Below are 14,257 nucleotides of genomic sequence, written 5' to 3'. Positions count from 1 at the left end.
GTCTGCTCTCCCTTCTATCCATGTGCTTTATACCTATCCTCCTATGTTCCCTTGCCATCCACATTCACAGCCCCATCCCCCCTCCATCACGACTCATATACGTCAGCTCCTCTCTCCTTCCCTCTCCCATGTACAGCTCCCATGCACTTCTCAGCTTCCTGAAAACCTCAGTCCGTCTTGCCCAAACACACTGAACAAAAAAACTTCGTACAATTCCAAAAACTACTTGCTCTTTATCCTCCTACTCCTTCTGATCTCGGGGGATATCTCCCCCAACCCTAGCCACCATCCCACAACCCCTATCCTACCTCATATCATAACCCCACTAATCTTAGTAATATTACTTGCACTCCTTCATATCGTTCTTTTAATTGTGCCCTTTGGAATCCACGGTCTGTATGTAACAAACTTTCATTTCTGCACAATTACTTTCTGAACAACTCTCTGAATCTGTTGGCCCTCACTGAAACCTGGATCCAGGACTCTGACACTGTCTCTCCTGCTGCCATTTCCCATGGTGGCTTACAATTCTCCCTTTCCCCGATACCCACAAACAGACATGGTGGTGGAGTCGGCATACTCCTTTCCCCACAATGCACCTTCCAGGTCATCCCCCTAGTTCCATCACTCTCATTCCCTTCTTTTGAGGTCCACACAATCAGGCTCTTTCATCCCCTCTCCCTCAGAGTTGCGGTCATATATTGGCCCCCAGGCTCGCCCACCCAGTTCCTTTACCACTTCTCAGCCTGGCTGCCGCACTTCATGTCCTCAGAACTCCCAACCCTTATCCTGAGAGAGATCAACATCCCCATAAACAGCCCCACTTCCACATCTGCATCCCAGCTTCTATCACTAACCACTTCTCTCAGCCTCTCACAGCACTCAACCTCTGAAACACACAAAGACGGTAACACCCTTGACCTGGTAGTCGCCCGGTTCTGCTCAATCTCCTACCTACAGTTAGGGCCAGAAATATTTGGACAGTGACACAAGTTTTGTTATTTTAGCTGTTTACAAAAACATGTTCAGAAATACAATTATATATATAATATGGGCTGAAAGTGCACACTCCCAGCTGCAATATGATAGTTTCCACATCCAAATCGGAGAAAGGGTTTAGGAATCATAGCTCTGTAATGCATAGCGTCCTCTTTTTCAAGGGACCAAAAGTAATTGGACAATGGACTCTAAGGGCTGCAATTAACTCTGAAGGCGTCTCCCTCGTTAACCTGTAATCAATGAAGTAGTTAAAAGGTCAGGGGTGGATTCCAGGTGTGTGGTTTTGCATTTGGAAGCTGTTGCTGTGAGCAGACAACATGCGGTCAAAGGAACTCTCAATTGAGGTGAAGCTGAAAAAAAAGAAAAAATCCATCAGAGAGATAGCAGACATGCTTGGAGTAGCAAAATCAACAGTTGGGTACATTCTGAGAAAAAAGGAATTGACTGGTGAGCTTGGGAACTCAAAAAGGCCTGGGCGTCCACGGATGACAACAGTGGTGGATGATCGCCGCATACTTAATTTGGTGAAGAAGAACCCGTTCACAACATCAACTGAAGTCCAGAACACTCTCAGTGAAGTAGGTGTATCTGTCTCTAAGTCAACAGTAACGAGAAGACTCCATGACAGTAAATACAAAGGGTTCACATCTAGATGCAAACCATTCATTCATCAATACCAAAAATAGACAGGCCAGAGTTAAATTTGCAGAAAAACACCTCAAGAAGCCAGCTCAGTTCTGGAAAAGTATTCTATGGACAGATGAGACAAAGATCAACCTGTACCAGAATGATGGGAAGAAAAAAGTTTGGAGAAAGGGAACGGCACATGATCCAAGGCACACCACATCCTCTGTAAAACATGGTGGAGGCAACGTGATGGCATGGGCATGCATGGCTTTCAATGGCACTGGGTCACTTGTGTTTATTGATGACATAAGAGCAGACAAGAGTAGCCGGATGAATTCTGAAGTGTACCGGGATATACTTTCAGCCCAGATTCAGCCAAATGCTGCAAAGTTGATTGGACGGCGCTTCATAGTACAGATGGACAATGACCCCAAGCATACATCCAAAGCTACCCAGGAGTTCATGAGTGCCAAAAAGTGGAACATTCTGCAATGGCCAAGTCAATCTCCAGATCTAAACCCAATTGAGCATGCATTTCACTTGCTCAAATCCAGACTTAAGACGGAAAGACCCACAAACAAGCAAGACCTGAAGGCTGCGGCTGTAAAGGCCTGGCAAAGCATTAAGAAGGAGGAAACCCAGCGTTTGGTGATGTCCATGGGTTCCAGACTTAAGGCAGTGATTGCCTCCAAAGGATTTGCAACAAAATATTGAAAATAAAAATATTTTGTTTGGGTTATGTTTATTTGTCCAATTACTTTTGACCTCCTAAAATGTGGAGTGTTTGTAAAGAAATGTGTACAATTCCTACATTTTCTATCAGATATTTTTGTTCAACCCTTCAAATTAAACGTTACAATCTGCACTTGAATTCTGTTGTAGAGGTTTCATTTCAAATCCAATGTGGTGGCATGCAGAGCCCAACTCGCGAAAATTGTGTCACTGTCCAAATATTTCTGGCCCTAACTGTATATAACTCACTGCTTCCCCTATCTGACCACAACATTCTCTCCTTCACACTCACAATTCCTCGCTCACCCCAGCACATTCCTACCTACCACACATTCAGAAATCTACAAGCCATTAACACTTATTCACTTATAGACTCCCTACACTCATCATTGTCCCCAATCTCCTCTTTTTCCTGTACTGATCTGGCTGTACATCACTTCAATGACACTCTTAGAAGCACCCTGGACCAAGTAGCGCCCCTCACCCTCAGAACCTCCAAACACAGAGTAAAACATCCCTGGCTCACATCGTAAACCCGATTTATCCAGTGATGCTCTAGAGGTGCTGGACGCTTATGGAGGAAAACTCGCACACCAGAAGACTTCATACACTTCAAATTTATGTTAAGAACCTATAATTCTGCCCTTCACCTTACCAAACAGACCTACTTCACCACCCTGATCTCCTCACTATCCAACAACCCCAAGAAACTTTTTAACACCTTTCACTCCCTCCTCAGGCCAAAAGCACAAGCCCCTATCACAGACATTTGTGCTGATGACCTGGCCTCCCACTTTATAGAGAAAATAGATAATATCCATCAGGAAATCCGCTCCCAGCCACTAAGTGCTGTGACTCCCATCCCTCCCTGCATTTCCCCTGGCTCACTCTCCACATTTGATCCCATCACAGAAGAAGAAGTCTCCAGGCTCCTCTCCTCTTCTCGTCTGACTGCATACACTACTGACCCCATTCCCTCACACCTCCTCCACTCATTCTCTCTAGTCATCACAACTCACCTAACTACAATCTTTAATCTCTCCCTCTCCTCGGGCATCTTCCCATCCTCCTTCAACCATTCTATCATTACTCCACTATTAAAGAAACCTTCTCTAGATGCATCCTGCACTACTCTTGGAGCACCTGGTCTATTCCTTCCTTACCTGTTACCTCTCCACTCACTCCCTCCTAGACCCTTCACAGTCCGGCTTCAGCCCCCTACACTCGACAGAAACTGCACTCATCAAAGTGACCAATGACCTTCTGACAGCAAAGTGTAACAGTGACCACTCTCTGCTCATTCTTCTTGACCTCTCTGCAGCTTTTTGACACTGTTGACCACCATCTCCTACCCTCTAGGCTCCAGTCACTAGGCTTTAAGGAAACTGCTCTTTCCTGATTCTCTTCCTATCTTTCTGACCGCTCCATCAGTGTATCGTTCATTGGCTCCACTTCGTCCCCTCTTCCTCTCACCGTTGGGTACCTCAGGGTTCAGTCCTTGGCCCCCTTCTCTTCTCTCTCTACACAGCCCCAAATAGACAGACCATCAGCAGATTTGGCTTTCAGTACCATCTCTATGCCGATGACACACAACTATATACATCATCCCCTGACCTTACTCTTGCTGTACTACAGAACGCCAGTGACTGTCTGTCCACAGTCTCTGACATCATGTCAGCTTTTTATCTGAAACTCAACCTATCCAAAACTGAACTTCTTCTGCTCCCGCCATCTACTAATCTCCCTAAATCTGACATTTCCCTCTCTGTGTGTGGCACCATAATAACATCCTGGCAGCAGGCGCGCTGTCTGGGTGTTGTCCTTAATGCAGCAGCCAGGGTCATCAACCTGGCTAATCGGTATTCAGATGCAGTCACTCTTCACCAGTCATTACACTGGCTACCCATTCATTATAGGATCCAATTCAAACTACTTGTTCTCACCCACAAAGCTCTCCACATTGCAGCACCCTCTTACATCTCCTCCCTCATTTCGGTCTATCGGCCTAGCCGACCTCATTGTAAATAGGCTCCTGTATTTTGTATATCCCCCACCTCATTGTAGATTGTAAGCTCTCACGATTAGGCTCATCTTATTGTGCTTTAATTATTGTATTGTTAATGCTGTTACTTATAACTTGCGTTTGAAGCTGTTAAACTGTAAAGAGCTGCAGAATATGTTGGCGCTATATAAATAAAGTTTATTATTATTATCTTCAGCAGAGTCTAGGAAAGCTGGTCCGAGTCGATGGGAAAATGAATGCAGCTTAATACTGGGCATTTTGGAGAAAAACCTGTCAGAGGTTGCAAAAGAATACAGACTGGGGAATAGGTTCACCTTCAGGACAACGACCCTAAACATATTGACAGAGATACAATGGAATGAGTTAGATCAAAGCATATTCAAGTGTGTGAATAGCTCATTCATTGTCCAGACCTAAATACCATTGAGAATCTTTGGCAAGACTTAAAAATTGCTGTTCACAGATGCCCTCCATCCAATGTCACTGAGCTAGAGGTAGTTTCCAAAGAAGAATGGGCAAAACATTCAGCGTATAGATGTGCAAAGCTGGTGGATACATACCCCCAAAGAGTTGTAGCAGTAATTATATCAAAAGGTGGTCCTACAAAGTATTGACTCGAACGGGGTGGGGGCTGAATACAAATGCACATCACAATTTTCAGATTTATATTTTTAAAATATTTAGAAAACCATTTATAATTTTTTTTTACACTTCCCAAACACTTGCTACTTTGCATTGGTATATTACATAAAATCTCAATAAAATACATTTAAGTTTGTTGGTGTAATGTGCAAAAGTTCACAGGGTATGAATATTTTTTCAAGACACTGTGTATAGACTTTTTCTAGAGCCTGATGTTCTGGAGAAGTTTTTCATTGTACCACTATTTCATTATACGACTGTTAGATCGGTATTTGTACAGGAAAATCAATATATTAATTACATAGATTTCCTTAGCATGAACATTGAATTGAGATTGTACTGTCAGTATGAAGACTTCTTTCCCATGAAGACAAAAAAAAATCACATTTTATTGTGTAATGTATCATAAATCATAAACATTAGTACAGTATGTTGCCAATTTGTAGCAACAGTCTCTTCCAGTAATGAACATTAGGCAGGGATCACACTCGCACGAGTCTCTCGCCTCAATACCCGGCACTGCCGCCGGCACTCGGAAGCGGAGCGTGCAGCTACATGTATATCTATGCAGCCGCACGCTTCGGTCCCGAGTGCCGGCGGCAGTGCCGGGTATTGAGGTGCGAGACTCGTGCGAGTTTTTCGCAAGTGTGATCCCTGCCTAATGTTCATTACTGGAAGAGCTGTTGCTACAAATTGGCAACATACTAATGTTTAGGAATTATGATACATTGTACAATAAAATGTGATCCCGGCCTTAGTGTGTTTCTGTGTTTTAACAGTCATCTTTTCCAGTGTTGAATGGACATCATCAATATTCGTATGTTCCCATTTTGTATCAATGATCTCTTCCAGTGATGTAGGCACATCACAGATATTAGTATGTTCTCATTTTTGCAGAAGCCATCTCTTCCAGTGATGTAGGGACATCATGGACATTACTATGTTCCACTGGTGGACACAGACAGAAGAGGGCCCTTGTGCAAGAGCAGGATATGAGCCCTTTGATGTCTATGCAGCCCATCATAATGCACAATTCCACTATCATTGGAAATGGAAATGGGCTCCCTTACCTCTTGGGCCCCTGTGCAGCTGCACAGGTGGCACCAATGATATATCCAACCCTGGTATGTTCCCATTTTGTAGCAGTGATCTCTTCCAGTGATGTAGGGACTTAATAGATATTAGTATGTTCCCACTTTTGTAGCAGCAATTTCTTCCAGTGATTTAGGGACATCATGGACATAAGTATGTTGCCATTTTGTAGCAGCCATCTCTTCCAATGATGTACATCAGACTTCATTTGCCACAATAACATTACTCATTTCTATTATATTTCCTATTTACTGTACATTTTCATTGGATTTCTGAAACAATATTTATGCAAACTTTGTCTATTCGCTGTTGTAATTTGTTATCATGGCTTATTTAAAGGGAACCTGTCACCCCTTTTCTTCAGATTGAGCTATAAATACTGTTAAATAGGGCCTGCGCTGTGCGTTACTATAGTGTATGTAGTGTACCCTGATTCCCCATGTATGCTGAGAAATACATTACCAAAGTCGCCGTTTTCGCCTGTCAATCAGGCTGGTCAGGTCGGGTGGGCGTGTTCACAGCGCTCTTTTCTTCCCCAGCTTTCCGTTGGTGGCGTAGTGGTGTGCGCATGTCCAAGGTCCGGATTCCCTGCGCCCACGTGAAGACACAGCGCGCGATCTGCGCTGTCATCCCTTTCATCGGTGGGGGCAGCCATCTTCCTGGGGCCGCGCGTGCGCAGATGGAGTGCTCTGCTGCACGGGGCTTCAGCAAAATGGCCGCGGGATGCCGCGCGTGCGCACTAGAGATCGCGGCGGCCATTTTCCCAAAGCCGAGATGCAAACTCGGCTTTGGGAAAATGGCCGCCGCGATCTCTAATGCGCACGCGCGGCATCCCGCGGCCATTTTGCTGAAGCCCCGTGCAGCAGAGCACTCCATCTGCGCACGCGCGGCCCCAGGAAGATGGCCGCCCCCACCGATGAAAGGGATGACAGCGCAGATCGCGCGCTGTGTCTTCACGTGGGCGCAGGGAATTCGGACCTTGGACATGCGCACACCACTACGCCACCAACGGAAAGCTGGGGAAGAAAACAGCGCTGTGAACACGCCCACCCGACCTGACCAGCCTAATTGACAGGCGAAAACGGCGACTTTGGTAATGTATTTCTCAGCATACATGGGGAATCAGGGTACACTACATACACTATAGTAACGCACAGCGCAGGCCCTATTTAACAGTATTTATAGCTCAATCTGAAAAAACGGGGTGACAGGTTCCCTTTAACAAAGTACTGTAATTACCGTACATACTTCCTTTGAAAATACTTATTGATGAATAGTTGAACTTGCACATTAATTATAATTTATTTTTCCATTTTTTTCATTCAGTTGATGAACAATAGTTATAGAAGTTATCCAAAGATGTTTTTAACTTGCTATAAAGCAGTAAATAGTAAAATATTTTCATTTCCCTGGTAAATTCCCCACAGGTATTGCAGACTGGTCATCATGCAGTTGTACTGCAGTGATTATGTCCCAACCACACTAAGGAAGAGAGGAGGGGGTGAAGTAATAATGTATTTTTTTTAAAAATTTTAACATATGCATATGCATACATATAATTACTGTGTGTGTATGTATCTACTATATAATTGTCTAAGGGTCACTTCCGTCTTTCTGTCTGTCCTTCTGTCTGTCCTTCTTTCTGTCAGGGATATTCATTGGTCGCGGCCTCTGTCTGTCATGGAATCCAAGTCGCTGATTGGTTTCGCCAGCTGCCTGTCATGGCTGCCGCGACCAATCAGCAACGGCCACAGTCCGATCAGTCCCTCCCTACTCCCCTGCACTCAGCGCCAGCTCCATACTCCCCACAGTCACAGCTCACACAGGGTTAATGCCAGCGGTAACGGACCGCGTTATGCCGTGGGTAATGCACTCTGTTACCGCCGCTATTAACCCTGTGTGACCAAGTTTTTACTATTGATTCTGCCTACGCAGCGTCAATAGTAAAAGGATCTAATGTTAAAAATAATAATAATAATAAAAAAAATCATTATATACTCACCTTCCTCCGTTTTTCCCGCTCCTCGCGACGCTCCGGTAACCGCTCCATGCAAGCGGCAGGTTCCGGTAGCAAGGATGGTATACGACAAGGACCTGCCATGATGTTACCGTCATGTGACCCCGACCTCATCACAGGTCCTGCGCACCTGCGCGAGAAGGACCTGTCATGACATCACGGCCATGTGACCGCGATGTCATCATGGGTCCTGCGCTACTAACCCTGGGACCGGAAGCTGCCAAGTGCACTGCACACAGGCGACATGACTACAAGGGCTCCCTCAGAAGGTGAGTATATGTTTATTTTTTATTTTTTAACCTGTGACATATGTGGCTGGGCAATATACTACGTGACTGGCCAATATACTACGTGGCTGGGCAATATACTACGTGGCTCTGTGCTGTATACTACGTCACTGGGCAATATACTACATGGCTCTGTGCTGTATACTACGTCACTGGGCAGTATATTACGTGGTTCTGTGCTGTATACTACGTCGCTGTGCAATATACTACGTGGCTCTGTGGTGTATACTACATGACTGGGCAATATACTACGTAACTGGGCAATATACTACGTAACTGGGCAATATACTACATGGCTGGGCAATATACTACGTCACTGGGCAATATACTACGTGACTTGGCAATATACTACGTGTCTGGGCAATATACTACGTAATTGGGCAATATACTACATGGCTGGGCAATATACTACGTCACTGGGCAATATACTACGTGACTTGGCAATATACTACATGGCTGGGCAATATACTACGTAATTGGGCAATATACTACATGGCTGGGCAATATACTACGTCACTGGGCAATATACTACGTGACTTGGCAATATACTACGTAACTGGGCAATATACTACATGGCTGGGCAATATACTTCGTCACTGGGCAATATACTACGTGACTTGGCAATATACTACGTAACTGGGCAATATACTACATGGCTGGGCAATATACTACATCACTAGGCAATATACTACGTGACTGGGCAATATACTACATGGCTGGGCAATATACTACGTCACTGGGCAATATACTACGTGACTTGGCAATATACTACGTGGCTGGGCAATATACTACGTGGCTGGGCAATATAATACGGGGGCTGTGCAATATGCTACGTGGACGTGCATATACTAGAATACCCGATGCGTTAGAATCGGGCCACCATCTAGTATATATATATATATATATAGTCATGGCCGAAAGTGATAGCACCCTTGAAGTTGTTCCAGAAAATAAAGTATTTCTCTTAGAAAATGATTGTCACGGGTATGTCAAAAAGCTGCAGAGAGTCGCACTGCATCTAGCTGCAGAAGGTCTCTGTGTTTGATTTTGCAGATACCTTCTTAACCCTTCTGATTCTTTGACCCAGTGGCAACCTTTCTCCAGCTGTAATTGACACACCTGGATCAGCATGTTTATAGACTCCCAGCCTGCTGCTGGGAATGACCAGTGATACTTCCATTTCCCGTGTTGAGGCTTGGAGCTATAGCAGTCGACTATATTCCTATTTTGGTGTTTGGAGGACGTTTGTGTTGCATCTCTGAGTTTACTCAAGATACATGTTCCCCTTGTTTGTCTATCCCAGCTATCTTTAGTTGCAGTGGGGATCAACTAGTGTGCATCCCGTCCTTCTTCCTTAAGCAGGGCTTATTGCCAGGGTCAGGCAGGGATTAGGTTCCTGCTCGGTGATAGGTGCAGAACCTATTTAGGGATGTTTAGGGTAGACAGGGTAATTTTAGACCTACCTTGAGGTCTCCACTCCCACCTTCCTTAGTGTTGGGCTCCCTTCCACTAATCCCTTTGTGTTGCACTTAGTGTTTCCTACACTGTGCATGACAATTATTGTAATTACAAATGTTTTGTTATTTCCTTTGTGTGCATTGGAACAACACAAAAAAACAGAGGAAAAATGGCAAATTGGACATAATTTAACATACAACCCCAAGAATGGGCTGGACAAAATTGTTGCCTCTTTTCCAAAATTGTGGAAAAATAACTTTGTTTCATGCATGTGATGCTCATTCAAACTCAGCTGTGGCAATTAACATGTGTGGGCAATAAGAAAATCACACCTGAAACAGATAAATAATAATAATTATCTTTATTTTTATATAGCGCTAACATATTCTGCAGCGCTTTACATTTTGCACACATTATCATTACTGTCCCCAATGGGGCTCACAATCTAAATTCCCTATCAGTATGTCTTTAGAATGTGGGAGGAAACTAGAGAACCCGGAGGAAACCCACGCAAACACGGAGAGAACATACAAACTATTTCCAGATGTTGTCCTTGGTAGGGTTTGAACCCAGGACTCCAGCGCTGCAAGGCTGCAGTGCTAACCACTGTGCCACCGTGCAATAACATAACGACCTGTAAGTGTTATTTTCAATTTTAATCCCATTTTATTTGTAATTGTATTGTACATTTGATTTGTCTCCTTTAACCCCTTTACCCCCAAGGGTGGTTTGCACGTTATGGACCGGGCCAATTTTTACAATTCTGACCACTGTCCCTTTATGAGGTTATAACTCTGGAACGCTTCAACGGATCCTGGTGATTCTGACATTGTTTTCTTGAGACATATAGTACTTCATGATAGTGGTAAAATTTCTTTGATAGTACCTGCGTTTATTTGTGAAAAAAATGGAAATTTGGCGAAAATTTTGAAAATTTTGCAATTTTCCAACTTTGAATTTTTATGCAATTAAATCACAGAGATATGTCACACAAAATACTTAATAAGTAACCTTTCACACATGTCTACTTTACATCAGCACAATTTTGGAACCAAAATTTTTTTTTGTTAGGGAGTTATAAGGGTTAAAAGTTGACCAGCAATTTCTCATTTTTACAACACCATTTTATTTTAGGGACCACATCTCATTTGAAGTCATTTTGAGGCCGTGGCGTAGGAAGGGAGGTGCGGGGGGGGGGGGGGCGGGCCGCCCCGGGCGGCACAATGCGGGGGGCGGCCGGCGCTGCAGGAGGAGAAAAAAAAAAAAAGACGCGGGCACTTTAAATCTTCGGGCGGCGCCGTCCGCCGCCAAGACCAGGCTCCCCCCACCCCCGGCCCCCGCTCTAATACTCACCTCTCCTGGTTCCTGCGGCAGCTGCAGCGTCTTCAGCACCCTCTGACTCTGCGACGTCTCAGGGCAGAGGGCGCGATGACATCATCACTGTGCGCGCCGCTCAGCCTCTCTGTCCTGAGCGTTCCAGAGCCGGAGAGACGCTGACTGGCTGCACCGGACCTGCGCTAGGAACGGGAGAGGTGAGGATTTTTTTTTCTTTATGTCTGACTCTGGGGGCAATACTGGAGACCATGGGGCAGATTGCTGGACACACTGGGGCAATACTGGAGACCATGGGGCAGAATGCTGGACACACTGGGGCAATACTGAAGACCATGGGGCAGATTGCTGGACACACTGGGGCAATACTGGAGACCATGGGGCAGATTGTTGGACACACTGGGGCAATACTGGAGACCATGGGGCAGAATGCTGGACACACTGGGGCAATACTGAAGACCATGGGGCAGAATGCTGGACACACTGGGGCAATACTGGAGACCATGGGGCAGAATGCTGGACACACTGGGGCAATACAGGAGACCGTGGGGCAGATTGCTGGACACACTGGGGCAATACAGGAGACCGTGGGGCAGAATGCTGGACACACTGGGGCAATACTGGAGACCATGGGGCAGAATGCTGGACACACTGGGGCAATACAGGAGACCATGGGGCAGATTGCTGGACACACTGGGGCAATACTTGAGACCCTGGGGCAGATTTCTGGACACATTGAGGCAATGTTGGAGACCCTGGGGCAGACTTCTGGACACACTGGGGCAGATTTCTGGACACACTGGGGCAGATTTCTGGACACATTGAGGCAATGCTGGAGACCCTGGGGCAGATTTCTGGACACACTGGAGCAGATTTCTGGATATACTGGGGCAATGCTGGAGACCCTGGGGCAGATTTCTGGACACTGGGACAATACTGGACACTGGGGCAGATTGCTGGACACGCTGGGGCAATGCTGTACACTGTGGAAGATTGCTGTGCACACTGTGGCAGATTGCTGTGCACACTGTGGCAGATTGCTGTGCACACTGGGGCAATGCTGGAGACCCTGGGGCAGATTTCTGGACACACTGGGGCAATGCTGGACACTGGGGCAGATTGCTGGACACACTGGGGGTAATATGCTGGACACACTGGGGCAATGCTGGACAACATGGGGGTAATATGCTGGACACACTGGGGGCAGGACTTGAGGCATGGGCAGAATGTAGATACGGGGCATGATTGGAGACATGGGGCAGGATTGGATCATGGGGCAGGACGGATACGATGGAGGCTGGTGGGGCAGGATGGGGAGATCATATGGGGTAGAATGGATACTCATGAGGGCAGGATGCGAGAACATATGGCTGGAGCCAGGAATGAGATAAACGGGGCCAGGGTGGGGAATATTATTACCATAGGGGGTAATTAAGGGATATTATTACTGCAGTGATGTATTTATTTTATTTTTTGAGTATACTGTTTTAAATGAGGGGGCGGTCCTGTTACTGTGCAGAGTGACACTATGTCACCTTTTTTTCTTCATGTGGTGTAATGTAGAAGTTGTGAAAAATTAAGTAATGTGTTCTGCAAGCGGAGCTCGAGATAACTGTGTTATTTCCTGCAGAAACGAGTCCTGGCTGGAAGGAATGATGGCGGTCTGTGCTGGATGAAAGATGAAGGACTTCACCTAGAGACGTCACTGGTGAATCAGTGTTACCTATACACTGACACTATACACTGTATACTATATACAGCAGTCCTGTGTACAATGTCACCAGTGATCACTGTATTATCTATACATTATATACAGAGTTCCTGTGTATAATACCACCAGTGATCTCTGTATTACCTCTACACAGACACTGCATAATAAGTACAGATCTCCTGTGAATACTGGCACTTATGGTGATAGTATTGTGTTTTTTTTTTTATTACTGATCAGTATTGTAGTATTCAGTCACTATGTGGTGGTAATATGTGGTCTGGAAATGGTGCGGTGGTATTTGTCCCTTGTATGTAGTATTATTCGGTCACTATGTGGTCTGGTCATGGTGTGGTGGTATTAAGTCACAGGTTTGGCATGTGGGGGTGACACCATTAGGCCCAGTTTAAGTGCTACAAAACAGGAAAACCATTTTTGGTAACCTTTGTGTGTATTGAGCCGGGGGAGGGGGGGGGGGGGCGCCAAACTCGGGAACAGCCCCGGGCGGCAAAAGCTCTAGCTACGCCTCTGTTTTGAGGGGTCTATATGATAGAATATACACAAGTGTGGCACCATTCTAAAAACTGCACCCTCAAGGTTCTCAAAACCACATTCAAGAAGTTTATTAACCCTTCAGGTGCTTCACAGGAATTTTTGGAATGTTTACATAAAAATTAATATTTAACTTTTTTTCACAAAAAATTTACTTCAGCTCCAATTTGTTTTATTTTACCAAGGGTTACAGGAGAAAATGGACGCCAAACGTTGTTGTACAATTTGTCCTGAGTACGCCGATACCCCATATGTGGGGATTAACCACAGTTTGGGCGCATGGCAGAGCTCGGAATGGAAGGAGCGCCATTTGACTTTTCAATGCAAAATTGACAGGAATTGAGATGGGACGCCATGTTGCGTTTGGAGAGCCACTGATGTGCCTAAACATTGAAACCCCCCACAAGTGACACCATTTTGGAAAGTAGACCCCCTAAGAAACTTATCTAGAGGTATGGTGAGCACTTTGACCCACCAAGTGCTTCACAGAAGTTTATAATACAGAGCTGTAAAAATAAAACAAAAATTTTTTCCCACAAAAATTATTTTTTAGCTCCCAGTTTTGTATTTTCCTGAGGGTAACAGGAGAAATTGGGCTCGGAAGGGAAGGAGCGCCATTTGGAATACAGACTTAGATGGAATGGTCTGCAGGCGTCACATTGTGTTTGCAGAGCCTCTAATGTACCTAAACAGTAGAAACCCCCCACAAGTGACCCCATATTGGAAACTAGACCCCCCCACGAACTTATCTAGATGTGTTGTGAGAACTTTGAGCCCCCAAGTGTTTC

The sequence above is a fragment of the Ranitomeya imitator genome, chromosome 4 (genome assembly GCF_032444005.1).
Source record: "Ranitomeya imitator isolate aRanImi1 chromosome 4, aRanImi1.pri, whole genome shotgun sequence".
Classification (NCBI taxonomy): Eukaryota; Metazoa; Chordata; class Amphibia; order Anura; family Dendrobatidae; genus Ranitomeya; species Ranitomeya imitator.
The sequence above is the reverse complement of the archived record's forward strand: the minus strand, read 5'-3'. Positions refer to the sequence as shown.